The 18,884-nt window shown below is 40.6% G+C and overlaps 1 pseudogene; it reads right to left on the reverse strand.

The window, feature by feature from the left end:
- LOC139477012 (collagen alpha-2(I) chain-like) overlaps positions 1-18,884 on the reverse strand; it is a 40,146-nt pseudogene that overhangs the window by 4,880 nt on the left and 16,382 nt on the right.

Consider the following 18,884-nt stretch of genomic DNA (forward strand, 5'->3'; position numbering starts at 1 on the left):
TTCCAGTTTTATCACAGCGTGTCAGCTTGATGAAGGAGGAAAGCCCGAAGTCTTAGATAGTTTCCACTTCGGGGAACCCCACGAGCATGTATATATGTTAACTAATGTATTGTATCAGTATAACTGCAGAGAATTAGAATCGGCGACCGCTACCAAAATAATTCCATTCGGATTTTAGACAAGTTGCTAACGGCGTGCGTTAATAACTTGATCAACAATCATGTTAGTTGTAATAAACAATCATATTGTTTTCATTTCATTTCGTCTGATGACGAAATCAGATGACTGTTGTTAGTCCAATTCGCCCTTTGAAAGTGACCTGGCGCATCCTTGTTTGGACCTTCACACAACTTATCATCTTTTCATTTTAGAGTGTGTGATGAAGTACTGCTTTGACTACTGCATCGTGAGAAATTTGGTTTCACCGAGGTTCCCTGAAAAAGTCACAAAACAGGACAGCAGTGGTAGCAGTTGGATTCCCTTGCTAATCTGCCGTATATGTGTCACATGCTTGTTGTAGGGCGTAACCTGGCCCGGGTATGAATATTCCAAGCATGAGCTGTCTGTGTGAAAGCCAAAACCAATTGCATTGCCAGATAAGTCATCGTCTAAATGGAGGTTCCTTTACCAACTTTTGACGAACACAAGCAATAATGAATTTGGAATGATAACAACACTACTAGATGAAATCTTATTTATTTTTATACAATATAAATGTGTATTCTAAGGGTGTACATCAGGGTGGGGGGTCAACTTACTTTTAGGATTATACAGTGCCCCTACAGGCGGTATCGCGTCTTTGTTGCAACCATCGCCTTGGCAACAAAAGCTGCACTTGTCCAAGGGCATGCCGGAAAATCCGGAAGGAGAACCGTCTAACAGGAAGCAGTCGGCTAAGCCTGCAGTTGACTTCCACCATTGTGTTTCGCACACATGTTCCGTGACGCATCTAAACGAATGAAAGATGATTCAACATGTACTATTAGGATGTCAGCAGCAGAATGATTTTAGTTGCCTATGCCCTGAAATGTTAGAAGGTTAGATCACGAGGGCGAAATATTTACAGGCAAATATATTTCGTATGTGTGGCCATGAGGCCAACAGTACAATGACATCATTTCTTCTCTATGAGCAAAAGATTTGTCTAAACATGCACTCTTATATAAATCTCACTAACAACTGTTTACCCTTGATATAGCACATATAACTTAATACCAAATCGGGAGCATGGGTGGCCCAGTCGTCTAAGGCGCCGCGATTCGCTGTGCAGTTGCGTCCCTTGGACACGCCAGAAACCTATGATTGTTGGTTCGAATCCCGGTTCGCCCCGATTATGTTTCTGGGTTTGTCAGCCCCATACCCGTGCTCGTGGGTTTCACCGAAGAGGTAAACGTCTGAGACCTGCATCAATTGGGGCTTTCCTCACACATTAAGCTGACACGCCGAAATATAACTGGAATACTGCTAAAAGCGGCATTAAACCCATACTACTGTATAATTATACTAATGCTGCTTGTTCGAATTTTGTCGGGGAGAGATATTCATATAGGCTCTTTCTGTTTATCAATCCCCTTTCATTGTACCAAGTGGAAAAAAATATTGTTTAAAAGAAATTCACACACGGAAGCAAATTATAGTTGATATGGTATAGTTTTAATTAATCTGAACAAAAGTATAGTAACAATAAGAAAATTAACAAATCCGTGGAAAATGCTTTGTTGCATGTTAATGTTTTTTGTTTTCCCTTTGACATGATATATCATAACAGAGTAAGAGAAGGTTTGGGATTCCTCTTGAAAGAAGTAAAATAACAACTGTTGTTTATGAACAGAGAGTCTTTTTATGATAAAAAACATTGACTATTAATTTCTTCTCTCATTTTCCAATGTAGTTCACTTCAAATTGTTTCTGTTTTCTAAACTGATAAGAAAAACGTTAAAATGATCACAAGGTAATGAGCCTGTTGAATGTTACCCTGTGAAATCTGTCACATCTATCACGGATTTGATGCCATCTACAGCCATTTACAATTTCCTCCACTAGTTATTGGAAACGTTTAGGAAAAGATTTCCCTTCTCCCTTAAACCCATCTTTCATGCACGCAAAATATTAAACATATACTCGTACTTATTGAATTCTGTATATAATCCATACAATAAACTAATGTTCATTCATTAAGATAGTGATGGGTGTAGGGAACAGTTCCTTTGAATATTTATGATTTAACACTCAAATTTATGTACAATTTGACAAATTATAATAATATGAATGTCAAAATTCATCACCACTCTCCAAGTTCAGTAATATGTCATCAATAGTCACAGATAAACACGGATTCTGACCAAGTCTGATCTTCTTTTACATAGAATACATGAACTGGTTGAGTGACTTCTTTCCATCAGAATTACACACAGAGAAATAAAGGGCTGAAAATCCTTATGATATCCTGTATACATGGTATTAAGTATTCACTACCAATTTCCTCCAATAATAAAATGTTACCTTTGGCATCACCAATTTGGGGCATTTGTACAAATCACAACCCCTAATGTGAAACCCCCAGTGATTGTTAAGATAACAAATCCAATCCAATATCCTCCAATAAATAATGAGTAATGTCAGAATAACACCCTCTGAAAAGATACCTCTAGCCCCCCACCAAATATCCTCTTATTAACTTTTACAAAAAAAAAAAAAATTAAAAAAATGGGGTGTCCAGTATTTAATATCAAGAGAACTATTTTTTCGTAACGAGTTACGTTACCTTTCTAAATACCCTTATAGACCCTAGATCTATTATAAGAAATACATCTTTTTGTAGACCTTTAAATTTCAAGTGTTATATGCTACTAACGTTTAAATGTATCTAACGTACGTCAAACGTATTTAAATTTATCTTCACAGGCAGCCCTTGTTGCATTAACATTCATATATTATCATCATCAATTATAGGTTTTACGTTGACTTCACAGTAAATAGATATAAACCATATGATATGATATGATATGATATGATATGATATGATATGATATGATATGATATGATATGATATGATATCATATCATATTTACATGATTTGACTATAAATATATAAATAATTTATGTATATACATGTATATATTATGTAAATACGGATATATTAAATATAATACTAGAACCTATGGCTTGTGTTACAGAGGGAGAAAGTTTCAAATCAAGATGAGATTAACGCCTAATATAATAGTAATGTAAAGCATAGCAGAATATAGTAATATAAACAGTAAGACTGTTTTTTTAACATGAGGGGCCTGCTAAATACAGGAAAACGTAAAAAGTAAAGCCTAGCCTTAAGATAGCGCTTGTACAAGAAACATATTCTCCAGCAAAAGTAATTAAGCATTAAGAAACGTAACAGACACTTTTGGCGTTCAATCCGTAATCTGAAGGTTTGTTCACAGGGACAGGACGTCGATCTTTCTGAAGCATTGTTTTCACACAACAGCCGATAATCCCCCAGCTTACTCTGCTACACTCGCCTTATTCCGCGAGAGAAGTTTCTGCTCTAGTGACCTACTGCGAGAGTAGTCTTCCTTCCCGGGAATACCCCTACCTTCTGGCTTCAAACGACCGAGGCATTTATTTTGTAATCTAGGCTTACATACATTTACATACATTTACATACATTTACGCACGAACGCACGAACGCACGCACACAAACATAAATACACACCCATAATTTCCATACATACATCCATGTAATGGTACATACAGCCATGCACACATACAGCAATGTTATCACACGTACATACTGAATATCGTCACGCCGAAGACCCGGGTTCGATTCCCGACGTGGGTACAATGTGTGATGCCCAATTCTGGTGTCCCCCGCCGTGATATTCCTGGAATATTGCTAAAAGCGGCGTAAAACCATACTCACTCACTCACTCACATACTGAATAGGTAGGAAGCGGGTGAAGTGATCTGTTGTCTTAATCACTGACTCATGAACCGTGTCAGTCAGCATGTATCAAATCTTAATAACCGGTGAGATTGTGATAACTGTCACACCTGACTTATATGTCTGAATGGCATGTTTAGAAAACAAGAGGTGAACCATTACACAGTAATTCGGGGTAACAGGTGCTATGGAATCAAAGTACCGGCGCACTGCATGTATATACAGTACATATATGTTACGATGATGTCATTCTTTAATCAGTATGATGTATGTTATAAGCATAAACACTTAAAAGTAGAAACGTGTTAACGATAATAATGAAAGAGAGATAAATTAAACACAGCTCGGGTTAGTATTATTTCCTTGGTTAATTAAAAGTTGCCGTTTTTTAAACACTTTTTCATCTTCCCAAGGCAAGAGAGTTAACTGACTTTAGAAGTCCAGTTTCCACCCATGCCGAACTGGGCTGGAATTCCTGAGCTCGATCGTAGCGCCACCGGTGGTTATTACGAGTTATGACCCTTCCAAACCCGTCCTATGGACCAATCAGGTTCAATCAGTACATACGATAAAATGTGTATTGACATTTTTCGTCAGGGTATCAACAATTTCTCTCAACGTTACCACCTCCAAGTTCAGCTTAACATGGGTCCTCCTTTGGTCAAAAGTTTGTTCCCTCTCTAATGAGTGTGTCACGCGTTGCACACGAGGGACGAAGGGGGTGCACACCCGTGTTCAACGCGTTGCAGACGGGTGTCACAAGCGTGGCGGACGGGTTCCACACGAGTGACCAACGGGGTACACAGGGGTTGCGTAACGCGTTGCCCATGCGTGTAGGGAATGAACTTCTAAGCAGTAGTGTATCACACCCTAGATCTAATTATGTTGCTGGTATGTCTTATGCATGCCTGCTTTGGTCCGATTCAGTAATAATACCAGAGCTAGGCAGTTGGTTCATTTTTCACATTTATCAGCTATCATCACAAGTATTCCTCCATTCGGAAAATATCGTAAATATCCGGAGAATGGCGTCTTACATTATAAATTCGAGATACAAAATTCCGCTTTGTATGTTGCATATGTAATGCCAACATTTCTGCAATACGAGCCCCGAAAACAAATACACCTGACATATTAGCGGGGTACGTTGAAAATAACAGAATGGGTCTCAGACAATCAGATTCCGGGATTCATGTGTGAGGTAAGCTGACTTGATGTTATACAGGTTTTAGATGTTAATCACTTTGGTGAAAGCCACCAGCGCAAGTATTGGACAAGCCAAGAGAAACACAATCGGTGCCAACCAGGATTTCTGGCGTGCCCAAGGGACACAACTCTACACATCGAATTGCGGCTCATTTAGACGACTGCGCTACCCGTGCCCTCAATACAACCAACTAAACATTACCCTTTTGTGAAGTTCCTCGCTCCTGTAAAACTTTGACTGATGGTTGACATGCAGAACGGCTTGTCCGTGGGGCAGTTCACCAGACCCATGTCATAGCAAGAGAGATCCTTGCAGGTGTAACACTGCACGGCTGTGGATCACCAAGAAGAAAACAAACACATGGAGACAAGGCACATGCTCACTCACTTCTTTTAAAATGGGGGTGGGTGTACCTTATTTTGTTTTGAATTAATGGAAGTATGCGCGTGTGTACAGACACAACATCTTATTTTGAACCAGCTTCAGGCTGTGTTGCTATACATGCACGTGCGGTATGTAGTTCCTAGATCAGTGCCATTGAATTACAAAGCAAATACTCTGAACATTATTGTAGAACAACTTAGGGAACACAGATTGACAACGTCCTCAGTCAAAGCAAATACTCTGAACATTATTGTAGAACAACTTAGGGAACACAGATTGACAACGTCCTCAGTCAAAGCAAATACTCTGAACGGTAATGTAGAACAACTTAGGGAACACAGATTGACAACGTCCTCAGTCAAAGCAAATAGTCTGAACAGTTGTTGTAGAACAACTTAGGGAACACAGATTGACAACGTCCTCAGTCAAAGCAAATACTCTTAACAGTTGTTGTAGAACAACTTAGGGAACACAGATTGACAACGTCCTCAGTCAAAGCAAATACTCTGAACAGTTGTTGTAGAACAACTTAGGGAACACAGATTGACAACGTCCTCAGTCAAAGCAAATACTTTGAACACTTATTGTAGAACAACTTAGAGAACACAGATTGACAACGTCCTCAGTCAAAGCAAATACTCTGAACAGTTGTTGTAGAACAACTTAGGGAACACAGATTGACAACGTCCTCAGTCAAAGCAAATACTCTGAACAGTTGTTGTAGAACAACTTAGGAACACAGATTGACAACGTCCTCAGTCAAAGCAAATAGTCTGAACATTATTGTAGAACAACTTAGGGAACACAGATTGACAACGTCCTCAGTCAAAGCAAATACTCTGAACAGTTGTTGTAGAACAACTTAGGGAACACAGATTGACAACGTCCTCAGTCAAAGCAAATACTTTGAACACTTATTGTAGAACAACTTAGGGAACACAGATTGGCAACGTCCTCAGTCAAAGCAAATACTTTAAACACTTATTGTAGAACAACTTAGGGAGCACAGATTGACAACGTCCTCAGTCAAAGCAAATACTTTGAACATCATTGTAGAACAACTTAGGGAACACAGATTGACAACGTCCTCAGTCAAAGCAAATACTCTGAACAGTTGTTGTAGAACAACTTAGGGAACACAGATTGACAACGTCCTCAGTCAAAGCAAATACTCTGAACATTATTGAAGAACAACTTAGGGAACACAGATTGACAACGTCCTCAGTCAAAGCAAATACTCTGAACACTTATTGTAGAACAACTTAGGGAACACAGATTGACAACGTCCTCAGTCAAAGCAAATACTCTTAACAGTTGTTGTAGAACAACTTAGGGAACACAGATTGACAACGTCCTCAGTCAAAGCAAATACTCTGAACATTATTGTAGAACAACTTAGGGAACACAGATTGACAACGTCCTCAGTCAAAGCAAATACTCTGAACAGTTGTTGTAGAACAACTTAGGGAACACAGATTGACAACGTCCTCAGTCAAAGCAAATACTCTGAACAGTTGTTGTAGAACAACTTAGGGAACACAGATTGACAACGTCCTCAGTCAAAGCAAATACTTTAAACACCTATTGTAGAACAACTTAGGGAGCACAGATTGACAACGTCCTCAGTCAAAGCAAATACTTTAAACACCTATTGTAGAACAACTTAGGGAACACAGATTGACAACGTCCTCAGTCAAAGCAAACACTTTAAACACTTATTGTAGAACAACTTAGGGAGCACAGATTGACAACGTCCTCAGTCAAAGCAAATACTCTGAACATTATTGTAGAACAACTTAGGGAACACAGATTGACAACATCCTCAGTCAAAGCAAATACTTTGAACATCATTGTAGAACAACTTAGGATACACAGATTGACAACGTCCTCAGTCAAAGCAAATACTCTGAACATTATTGTAGAACAACTTAGGGAACACAGATTGACAACGTCCTCAGTCAAAGCAAATACTTTAAACACTTATTGTAGAACAACTTAGGGAGCACAGATTGACAACGTCCTCAGTCAAAGCAAATACTTTGAACATCATTGTAGAACAACTTAGGATACACAGATTGACAACGTCCTCAGTCAAAGCAAATAGTCTGAACATTATTGTAGAACAACTTAGGGAACACAGATTGACAACATCCGCAGTCAAAGCAAATACTTTGAACACTTATTGTAGAACAACTTAGGGAACACAGATTGACAACGTCCTCAGTCAAAGCAAATAGTCTGAACATTATTGTAGAACAACTTAGGGAACACAGATTGACAACGTCCTCAGTCTAGGCAAATACTTTGAACACTTATTGTAGAACAACTTAGGGAACACAGATTGACAACGTCCTCAGTCAAAGCAAATAGTCTGAACATTATTGTAGAACAACTTAGGGAACACAGATTGACAACGTCCTCAGTCAAAGCAAATACTTTAAACACTTATTGTAGAACAACTTAGGGAGCACAGATTGACAACGTCCTCAGTCAAAGCAAATACTCTGAACAGTTGTTGTAGAACAACTTAGGGAACACATATTGACAACGTCCTCAGTCAAAGCAAATACTTTGAACACTTATTGTAGAACAACTTAGGGAACACAGATTGACAACGTCCTCAGTCAAAGCAAATACTCTTAACAGTTGTTGTAGAACAACTTAGGGAACACAGATTGACAACGTCCTCAGTCAAAGCAAATACTCTGAACAGTTGTTGTAGAACAACTTAGGGAACACAGATTGACAACGTCCTCAGTCAAAGCAAATACTCTGAACATTATTGTAGAACAACTTAGGGAACACAGATTGACAACGTCCTCAGTCAAAGCAAATACTTTGAACACTTATTGTAGAACAACTTAGGGAACACAGATTGACAACGTCCTCAGTCAAAGCAAATACTCTGAACAGTTGTTGTAGAACAACTTAGGGAACACAGATTGACAACGTCCTCAGTCAAAGCAAATACTCTGAACATTATTGTAGAACAACTTAGGGAACACAGATTGACAACGTCCTCAGTCAAAGCAAATACTTTGAACACTTATTGTAGAACAACTTAGGGAACACAGATTGACAACGTCCTCAGTCAAAGCAAATACTCTTAACAGTTGTTGTAGAACAACTTAGGGAACACAGATTGACAACGTCCTCAGTCAAAGCAAATACTCTGAACAGTTGTTGTAGAACAACTTAGGGAACACAGATTGACAACGTCCTCAGTCTAGGCAAATACTTTGAACACTTATTGTATAACAACTTAGGGAACACAGATTGACAACGTCCTCAGTCAAAGCAAATAGTCTGAACATTATTGTAGAACAACTTAGGGAACACAGATTGACAACGTCCTCAGTCAAAGCAAATACTTTAAACACTTATTGTAGAACAACTTAGGGAGCACAGATTGACAACGTCCTCAGTCAAAGCAAATACTCTGAACAGTTGTTGTAGAACAACTTAGGGAACACATATTGACAACGTCCTCAGTCAAAGCAAATACTTTGAACACTTATTGTAGAACAACTTAGGGAACACAGATTGACAACGTCCTCAGTCAAAGCAAATACTCTTAACAGTTGTTGTAGAACAACTTAGGGAACACAGATTGACAACGTCCTCAGTCAAAGCAAATACTCTGAACAGTTGTTGTAGAACAACTTAGGGAACACAGATTGACAACGTCCTCAGTCAAAGCAAATACTCTGAACATTATTGTAGAACAACTTAGAGAACACAGATTGACAACGTCCTCAGTCAAAGCAAATACTTTGAACACTTATTGTAGAACAACTTAGGGAACACAGATTGACAACGTCCTCAGTCAAAGCAAATACTCTGAACAGTTGTTGTAGAACAACTTAGGGAACACAGATTGACAACGTCCTCAGTCAAAGCAAATACTCTGAACATTTTTGTAGAACAACTTAGGGAACACAGATTGACAACGTCCTCAGTCAAAGCAAATACTTTGAACACTTATTGTAGAACAACTTAGGGAACACAGATTGACAACGTCCTCAGTCTAAGCAAATACTCTGAACAGTTGTTGTAGAACAACTTAGGGAACACAGATTGACAACGTCCTCAGTCAAAGCAAATACTCTGAACATTATTGTAGAACAACTTAGGGAACACAGATTGACAACGTCCTCAGTCAACGCAAATACTTTGAACACTTATTGTATAACAACTTAGGGAACACAGATTGACAACGTCCTCAGTCAAAGCAAATACTCTTAACAGTTGTTGTAGAACAACTTAGGGAACACAGATTGACAACGTCCTCAGTCAAAGCAAATACTCTTAACAGTTGTTGTAGAACAACTTAGGGAACACAGATTGACAACGTCCTCAGTCAAAGCAAATACTCTGAACATTATTGTAGAACAACTTAGGGAACACAGATTGACAACGTCCTCAGTCAAAGCAAATACTCTGAACAGTTGTTGTAGAACAACTTAGGGAACACAGATTGACAACGTCCTCAGTCAAAGCAAATACTCTGAACAGTTGTTGTAGAACAACTTAGGGAACACAGATTGACAACGTCCTCAGTCAAAGCAAATACTTTAAACACTTATTGTAGAACAACTTAGGGAGCACAGATTGACAACGTCCTCAGTCAAAGCAAATACTTTAAACACCTATTGTAGAACAACTTAGGGAACACAGATTGACAACGTCCTCAGTCAAAGCAAACACTTTAAACACTTATTGTAGAACAACTTAGGGAGCACAGATTGACAACGTCCTCAGTCAAAGCAAATACTCTGAACATTATTGTAGAACAACTTAGGGAACACAGATTGACAACATCCTCAGTCAAAGCAAATACTTTGAACATCATTGTAGAACAACTTAGGATACACAGATTGACAACGTCCTCAGTCAAAGCAAATACTCTGAACATTATTGTAGAACAACTTAGGGAACACAGATTGACAACGTCCTCAGTCAAAGCAAATACTTTAAACACTTATTGTAGAACAACTTAGGGAGCACAGATTGACAACGTCCTCAGTCAAAGCAAATACTTTGAACATCATTGTAGAACAACTTAGGATACACAGATTGACAACGTCCTCAGTCAAAGCAAATAGTCTGAACATTATTGTAGAACAACTTAGGGAACACAGATTGACAACATCCGCAGTCAAAGCAAATACTTTGAACACTTATTGTAGAACAACTTAGGGAACACAGATTGACAACGTCCTCAGTCAAAGCAAATACTCTTAACAGTTGTTGTAGAACAACTTAGGGAACACAGATTGACAACGTCCTCAGTCAAAGCAAATACTCTGAACAGTTGTTGTAGAACAACTTAGGGAACACAGATTGACAACGTCCTCAGTCAAGGCAAATACTTTGAACACTTATTGTAGAACAACTTAGGGAACACAGATTGACAACGTCCTCAGTCAAAGCAAATACTCTGAACATTATTGTAGAACAACTTAGAGAACACATATTGACAACGTCCTCAGTCAAAGCAAATACTTTGAACACTTATTGTAGAACAACTTAGGGAACACAGATTGACAACGTCCTCAGTCAAAGCAAATACTCTGAACATTATTGTAGAACAACTTAGGGAACACAGATTGACAACGTCCTCAGTCAAAGCAAATACTCTGAACATTATTTTAGAACAACTTAGGGAACACAGATTGACAACGTCCTCAGTCAACGCAAATACTTTGAACACTTATTGTATAACAACTTAGGGAACACAGATTGACAACGTCCTCAGTCAAAGCAAATACTCTTAACAGTTGTTGTAGAACAACTTAGGGAACACAGATTGACAACGTCCTCAGTCAAAGCAAATAGTCTGAACATTATTGTAGAACAACTTAGGGAACACAGATTGACAACGTCCTCAGTCAAAGCAAATACTCTGAACAGTTGTTGTAGAACAACTTAGGGAACACAGATTGACAACGTCCTCAGTCAAAGCAAATACTCTGAACATTATTGTAGAACAACTTAGGGAACACAGATTGACAACGTCCTCAGTCAAAGCAAATACTTTGAACACTTATTGTAGAACAACTTAGGATACACAGATTGACAACGTCCTCAGTCAAAGCAAATACTCTGAAAAGTTGTTGTAGAACAACTTAGGGAACACAGATTGACAACGTCCTCAGTCAAAGCAAATACTCTGAACAGTTGTTGTAGAACAACTTAGGGAACACAGATTGACAACGTCCTCAGTCAAAGCAAATACTTTAAACACCTATTGTAGAACAACTTAGGGAACACAGATTGACAACGTCCTCAGTCAAAGCAAATACTCTGAACAGTTGTTGTAGAACAACTTAGGGAACACAGATTGACAACGTCCTCAGTCAAAGCAAATACTTTGAACACTTATTGTAGAACAACTTAGGGAACACAGATAGTCAACGTCCTCAGTTAAAGCAAATACTCTGAACAGTTGTTGTAGAACAACTTAGGGAACACAGATTGACAACGTCCTCAGTCAAAGCAAATACTCTTAACAGTTGTTGTAGAACAACTTAGGGAACACAGATTGACAACGTCCTCAGTCAAAGCAAATACTCTTAACAGTTGTTGTAGAACAACTTAGGGAACACAGATTGACAACGTCCTCAGTCAAAGCAAATACTCTGAACATTATTGTAGAACAACTTAGGGAACACAGATTGACAACGTCCTCAGTCAAAGCAAATACTCTGAACAGTTGTTGTAGAACAACTTAGGGAACACAGATTGACAACGTCCTCAGTCAAAGCAAACACTTTAAACACTTATTGTAGAACAACTTAGGGAGCACAGATTGACAACGTCCTCAGTCAAAGCAAATACTTTAAACACTTATTGTAGAACAACTTAGGATACACAGATTGACAACGTCCTCAGTCAAAGCAAATACTCTGAACATTTTTGTAGAACAACTTAGGGAACACAGATTAACAACGTCCTCAGTCAAAGCAAATACTTTGAACATCATTGTAGAACAACTTAGGATACACAGATTGACAACGTCTTCAGTCAAAGCAAATACTCTGAACAGTTGTTGTAGAACAACTTAGGGAACACAGATTGACAACGTCCTCAGTCAAAGCAAATAGTCTGAACATTATTGTAGAACAACTTAGGGAACACAGATTGACAACGTCCTCAGTCAAAGCAAATACTCTGAACAGTTGTTGTAGAACAACTTAGGGAACACAGATTGACAACGTCCTCAGTCAAAGCAAATACTCTGAACAGTTGTTGTAGAACAACTTAGGGAACACAGATTGACAACGTCCTCAGTCAAAGCAAATACTCTTAACAGTTGTTGTAGAACAACTTAGGGAACACAGATTGACAACGTCCTCAGTCAAAGCAAATACTCTTAACAGTTGTTGTAGAACAACTTAGGGAACACAGATTGACAACGTCCTCAGTCAAAGCAAATACTCTGAACATTATTGTAGAACAACTTAGGGAACACAGATTGACAACGTCCTCAGTCAAAGCAAATACTCTGAACAGTTGTTGTAGAACAACTTAGGGAACACAGATTGACAACGTCCTCAGTCAAAGCAAACACTTTAAACACTTATTGTAGAACAACTTAGGGAGCACAGATTGACAACGTCCTCAGTCAAAGCAAATACTTTAAACACTTATTGTAGAACAACTTAGGATACACAGATTGACAACGTCCTCAGTCAAAGCAAATACTCTGAACATTTTTGTAGAACAACTTAGGGAACACAGATTAACAACGTCCTCAGTCAAAGCAAATACTTTGAACATCATTGTAGAACAACTTAGGATACACAGATTGACAACGTCTTCAGTCAAAGCAAATACTCTGAACAGTTGTTGTAGAACAACTTAGGGAACACAGATTGACAACGTCCTCAGTCAAAGCAAATACTCTGAACATTATTGTAGAACAACTTAGGGAACACAGATTGACAACATCCGCAGTCAAAGCAAATACTTTGAACACTTATTGTAGAACAACTTAGGGAACACAGATTGACAACGTCCTCAGTCAAAGCAAATACTCTGAACAGTTGTTGTAGAACAACTTAGGGAACACAGATTGACAACGTCCTCAGTCAAAGCAAATACTCTGAACATTATTGTAGAGCAACTTAGGGAACACAGATTGACAACGTCCTCAGTCAAAGCAAATACTCTGAACATTATTGTAGAACAACTTAGGGAACACAGATTGACAACGTCCTCAGTCAAAGCAAATACTCTGAACATTATTGTAGAACAACTTAGGGAGCACAGATTGACAACGTCCTCAGTCAAAGCAAATACTTTGAACACTTATTGTAGAACAACTTAGGATACACAGATTGACAACGTCCTCAGTCAAAGCAAATACTCTTAACAGTTGTTGTAGAACAACTTGGGAACACAGATTGACAACGTCCTCAGTCAAAGCAAATACTCTGAACATTATTGTAGAACAACTTAGGGAACACAGATTGACAACGTCCTCAGCCAAAGCAAAGAAGATCATAAAAGATCATAAAAGTTGACATCTTGCTAATTTAAAGAGAACAATCTGAATTTACTAGTTATTGTGAAAGGAACAATAAAAGCTTGATAACTTGTCAATTCAAACACTCCGTAGTTACCAGTTACTGAAAACAAATTATTCATCCCTTTAAAAACTTTTGTCAATGACATCGTGATTTTAAAGTGAACAACTGATATTATCGCAGTCTGAACGTAGCCATTAAAGGACATGTGTACATGTCTGCCTACGTTTCACAGCGGTAGTTGGAGTAGTTGTCGTTGTGGTAGTTGTTGTAGTCGTAGTTGAAGCGGTTGATGCCGTTGTTGGTCTAGTCGGCGGTGCAGCAGTTTTAGGAAATTTTGCAGCAAGTTTAATTGTTGATTTGGTTGGTTGTGCGGTTGTCGGTGGATTTGTTGGTTGTGCTGTTGTCGGTGGTTTTGTTGGTTGTGCGGTTGTCGGTGGTTTTGTTGGTTGTGCGGTTGTCGGCGGTTTTGTTGGTTGTGCGGTTGTCGGTGGATTTGTTGGTTTTGTCGTTGTCAGTGTCGGTGGATTTGTTTGTGCTATAGTCATTTTGGGCGACTTCGTTGGAGATGCAGTCGGTTTGGGCGTGGTCGGATGCTGGGTGACTGTTGGTGGGTTAGTCGCTGGAACAGAGATGTGACACGGGACTAATATACAGGTCATATGGAGTATAAATATGGTGTTTCTCAAGAACTATAAGTTCACTGTGTGGCTGCACAGATTAGTATCCCTTGGGCGTACCAAAAACCTATGGTCGTAGATTACAATCCCAGTTCGCCCCGATTATGGTTCTAGGTTTATCAACAGCATATCCGTGCTCTGGGTTTCACCAAAGTGGTAAACGTTTCAGACTTGCATCATTTCAAGCTTTCCTCCAACATAAAGCAGGTCAGGATACAAACCTGGGATAAAAAAATAATCTTTTTCCAGTATTTCGTATTTTCTTGAACAAAAGGAATATTCAAAAATGCCTGTTTTCCCCCACTCAACTCAACACACTTAAAACCAAAACCTAAAAAACTAATCAACCCAAATTAAAGAACCAAAATCAGTTGCATGTCTTTAAGAAGCAAACCCACATCCCAAAATAACAAATGAATGATAAATTAATATAATAATACATACGACTCCTAAGAACTCATGGACCACCTGATTCTTTCATATTAAATGACAGATTCACTTTACCCATTGAGTGGCATATCAATTAGAATTGTTCTTACGTTGTGTTGGCGCGGCTGTAGTTGCGGGTTTGGCGTTTTGCTGGGCACAGGGACAATTAGCAACACTCTGGGCTGGGCTCATCTGGTTCCCGGCGCTTCCAAACAATATTCCTCCGAGATGAAGGTTGATGGTTATGTCCAAACCGGAACTGCCCAGGGCACCTATCTGACTACCTCCCTGGTTGACCGATTGACCATTTTGACCAGCTGGGCCATGATTTACGTAGCACGGTTGACCAGCATGACAGTGACAAGGCTGTACCACGTTGTTAGGCTGCTGTGCTGGTCTGTTTTGGGCTGGTGGGGCCTGTGTTGCTGCAGGTTGTGTTGCTGGAGGCTGAGTTGCAGGAGGTTGTGTTGCTGGAGGTTGTGTTGCTGGAGGTTGGGTCTTTGCCTGTGGCTGGGGTGTCTTTGGTGGGTTTGTCTGAAGAGGAGGTGGTTGTGTCGCAGGAGCGGGTGTTTTGAGTCCCCCTTGTGCTCCAGGGCTTTTAACAGGCCCTGATTTGCCGCCTGGTCCACCTGACTTGCCGCCTGGTCCACCTGACTTGCCGCCTGGTCCACCTGGTCCACCTGACTTGCCGCCTGGTCCACCTGACTTGCCACCTGGTCCACCTGACTTGCCGCCTGGTCCACCTGACTTGCCGCCTGGCCCACCTGGTCCACCTGGTCCACCTGACTTGCCGCCTGGTCCACCTGACTTGCCGCCTGGTCCACCTGACTTGCCGCCTGGTCCACCTGACTTGCCACCTGGTCCACCTGACTTGCCACCTGGTCCACCTGACTTGCCGCCTGGTCCACCTGACTTGCCGCCTGGTCCACCTGACTTGCCGCCTGGTCCACCTGACTTGCCGCCTGGTCCACCTGACTTGCCACCTGGTCCACCTGACTTGCCGCCTGGTCCACCTGACTTGCTCCCAGGACCTCCTGATTTGCTCCCATGACCTCCTGACTTGCTCCCAGGACCTCCTGACTTGCTCCCGGGACCTCCTGACTTGCTCCCATGACCTCCTGACTTGCTCCCGGGACCTCCTGACTTGCTCCCATGACCTCCTGACTTGCTCCCATGACCTCCTGACTTGCTCCCGGGACCTCCTGACTTGCTCCCGTGACCTCCTGACTTGCTCCCATGACCTCCTGACTTGCTCCCATGACCTCCTGACTTGCTCCCATGACCTCCTGATTTGCTCCCATGACCTCCTGACTTACTGTCGCCATCATCTACGTCATCGGCTTCATCCTCCGAAACTGTCCCTGAAAGATGCATACATGGATATTTAGCGAATACAGGTACGATCTGCCGTCCAACGTTCCCTGTCTCAACATTGTACCTGTCTTCAGCATGACTAGCTAACGCTTTAACAACTAGGCTAACCGACCACCCCCTCCAAGATATGAAGTAAAATATGTTGACCTTGAAGGTAGTTAGTCTTTCCCGCGGTCGTTGGTTGTCATGGGTTCCGAGGCAAAGAACACCAAAGTAGCATCACCAACATTCGGGGCCATACACACCATCCAACAGACAATAGATGATGATACCCGTGAAGATCCGGGGTAGAATAGATCTTCAGGAACCATGCTTGCCGTGAAAGGCGGCTGTGATTGTCGTAAGAGGCGACTAACGGGATCATGTGGTCAGGCTCGCTGACTTGGTTGATGCATGTCTTTGTATCCCAATCGCGTGGATCAATGCTCATGATGTCAATCACTGGATTGTCTGGTCCAGACTCGATTATATACAAACCGCTGTCATATAGCTGGAATATTGCTGAGTGCGGCGTTAAACAACAAACAAACAAAGAGCCAAACAGTAGAGGATGACGAGACCAGTTGTAATAGTTCACTAAATCACTCTAGTAAGTACGTAACGACTTAACGAAGGGGTTACCATCACCAACAACATGGAATCGTTTGTAATCATGGTCATACAGGGCACACAACGAGTCTCTAGTATAACCTTTGATCCGACCCAATGAACTCTGAACGAGATCAGCCGGCTGACATCCTCGGATCTCCTGACATCCAGTTCACTAATATGTCCCTCCGAATACACTTCTTACAAATCACGGCTGAATTTTTTTTAAAGTTTCACTTATGGTTATTAGAACTAAGTTTAAAATTCGAAATCGAGTAATGTATAGGGTCACGACTGCCGCCAGATTGACTTTTATAAGGTCGTCACGTGAACTTGTGACACTAGTAACTTGCGTTCCAATTTGGTTCAGAAGTGTCGAGTGAATGCATTTAATTGCAACCTTTGACTTACTGGAATCGACGACAGAAACGAGTGTGCGAGTGATTTAGGAGATAAACATACAGTGTTTTCAATGTAGAGCTAGGTTACCTGGAGATTTAACCCCGCTAAATTGAATTTGGAACCGAAGGCGCAGCATTAGGCCAAAATTCCAAGCTCTCTGTTGTCTTCAAAACGTAAATACATTCCCTTTGTAGATTTCTATCGTGTTTGCTGCACGAAATGTATTGCACACACCCTTTGAATATTTTAGTCCCCGCGTCTGTGCATTTTGTAACCTGTAATTGTAGATATAAATATTTAAATATGCCTACCGACAATGACTGAAAATAGTACTATTCTATGATGAATATTAGTTTCCGCGGTGATTCGGCCGTCAAACCAGCTGTTTCAATTAGATGGGGTTTATTGTGATTTAATAGCCTCTGATTGACCAATCAGAATCGAGTAAATTCCAAATTCATGGTAGAATATTGCAAGCTTGAAGATATTCGCGGCGGCGAAGACAGAAGGAAAGGCGTGATGGTATTGAGCCTGTTTACCATAAGGTGGCAGACCCTGGTTGCAGCCTGACCCCTCACAACAGAACGAACAATAGCCCTCGAACTCTTCATCGGGGTTGCTGCAAGCGTCCTCGTTGTTCTCCTCGTAGACGTAGCACGTCTGAAATGACAGTGTGATGTACAGCATATTTATACAGAGAAAGCATCCCCACACGCCCGAGATACTGGAGTAACGTTGTGTTCTGTATACGTACAATGTAACTATATCGTGGGCAAATATATTTCAGTTGTGCAAAATGTGTTATACGATCCGGGGTAGAATAGGTCTTCAGGACCCATGCTTGCCGTGAAAGGCGGCTGTGCTTGTCGTAAGAGGCGACTAACGGGATCGGGTGGTCAGGCTCGCTGACTTGGTTGATGCATGTCATTGTGTCCCAATCGCGTGGATCGATGCTCATGATGTCAATCACTGGATTGTCTGATCCAGACTCGATTATATACAAACCGCTGTCATATAGCTGGAATATTGCTGAGTGCGGCGTTAAACAACAAACAAACAAAGAGCCAAACAGTAGAGGATGACGAGACCAGTTGTAATAGTTCACTAAATCACTCTAGTAAGTACGTAACAACTTAACGAAGGGGTTACCATCACCAACAACATGGAATCATTTGTAATCCTGGTGATACTGGGAAAACAACGAGACTCTAGTATAACCTTTGATCCGACCCAATGAACTCTGAACGAGATCAGCCGGCTGACATCCTCGGATCTCCTGACATCCAGTTCACTAATATATCCCTGTATACGTACAATGTAACTATATCGTGACCAAATATATTTCAGCTGTG

This window comes from Haliotis cracherodii, unplaced genomic scaffold, assembly GCF_022045235.1.
Source record: "Haliotis cracherodii isolate W230 unplaced genomic scaffold, xgHalCrac1.p SCAF_30, whole genome shotgun sequence".
In the NCBI taxonomy this organism is placed as follows: Eukaryota; Metazoa; Mollusca; class Gastropoda; order Lepetellida; family Haliotidae; genus Haliotis; species Haliotis cracherodii.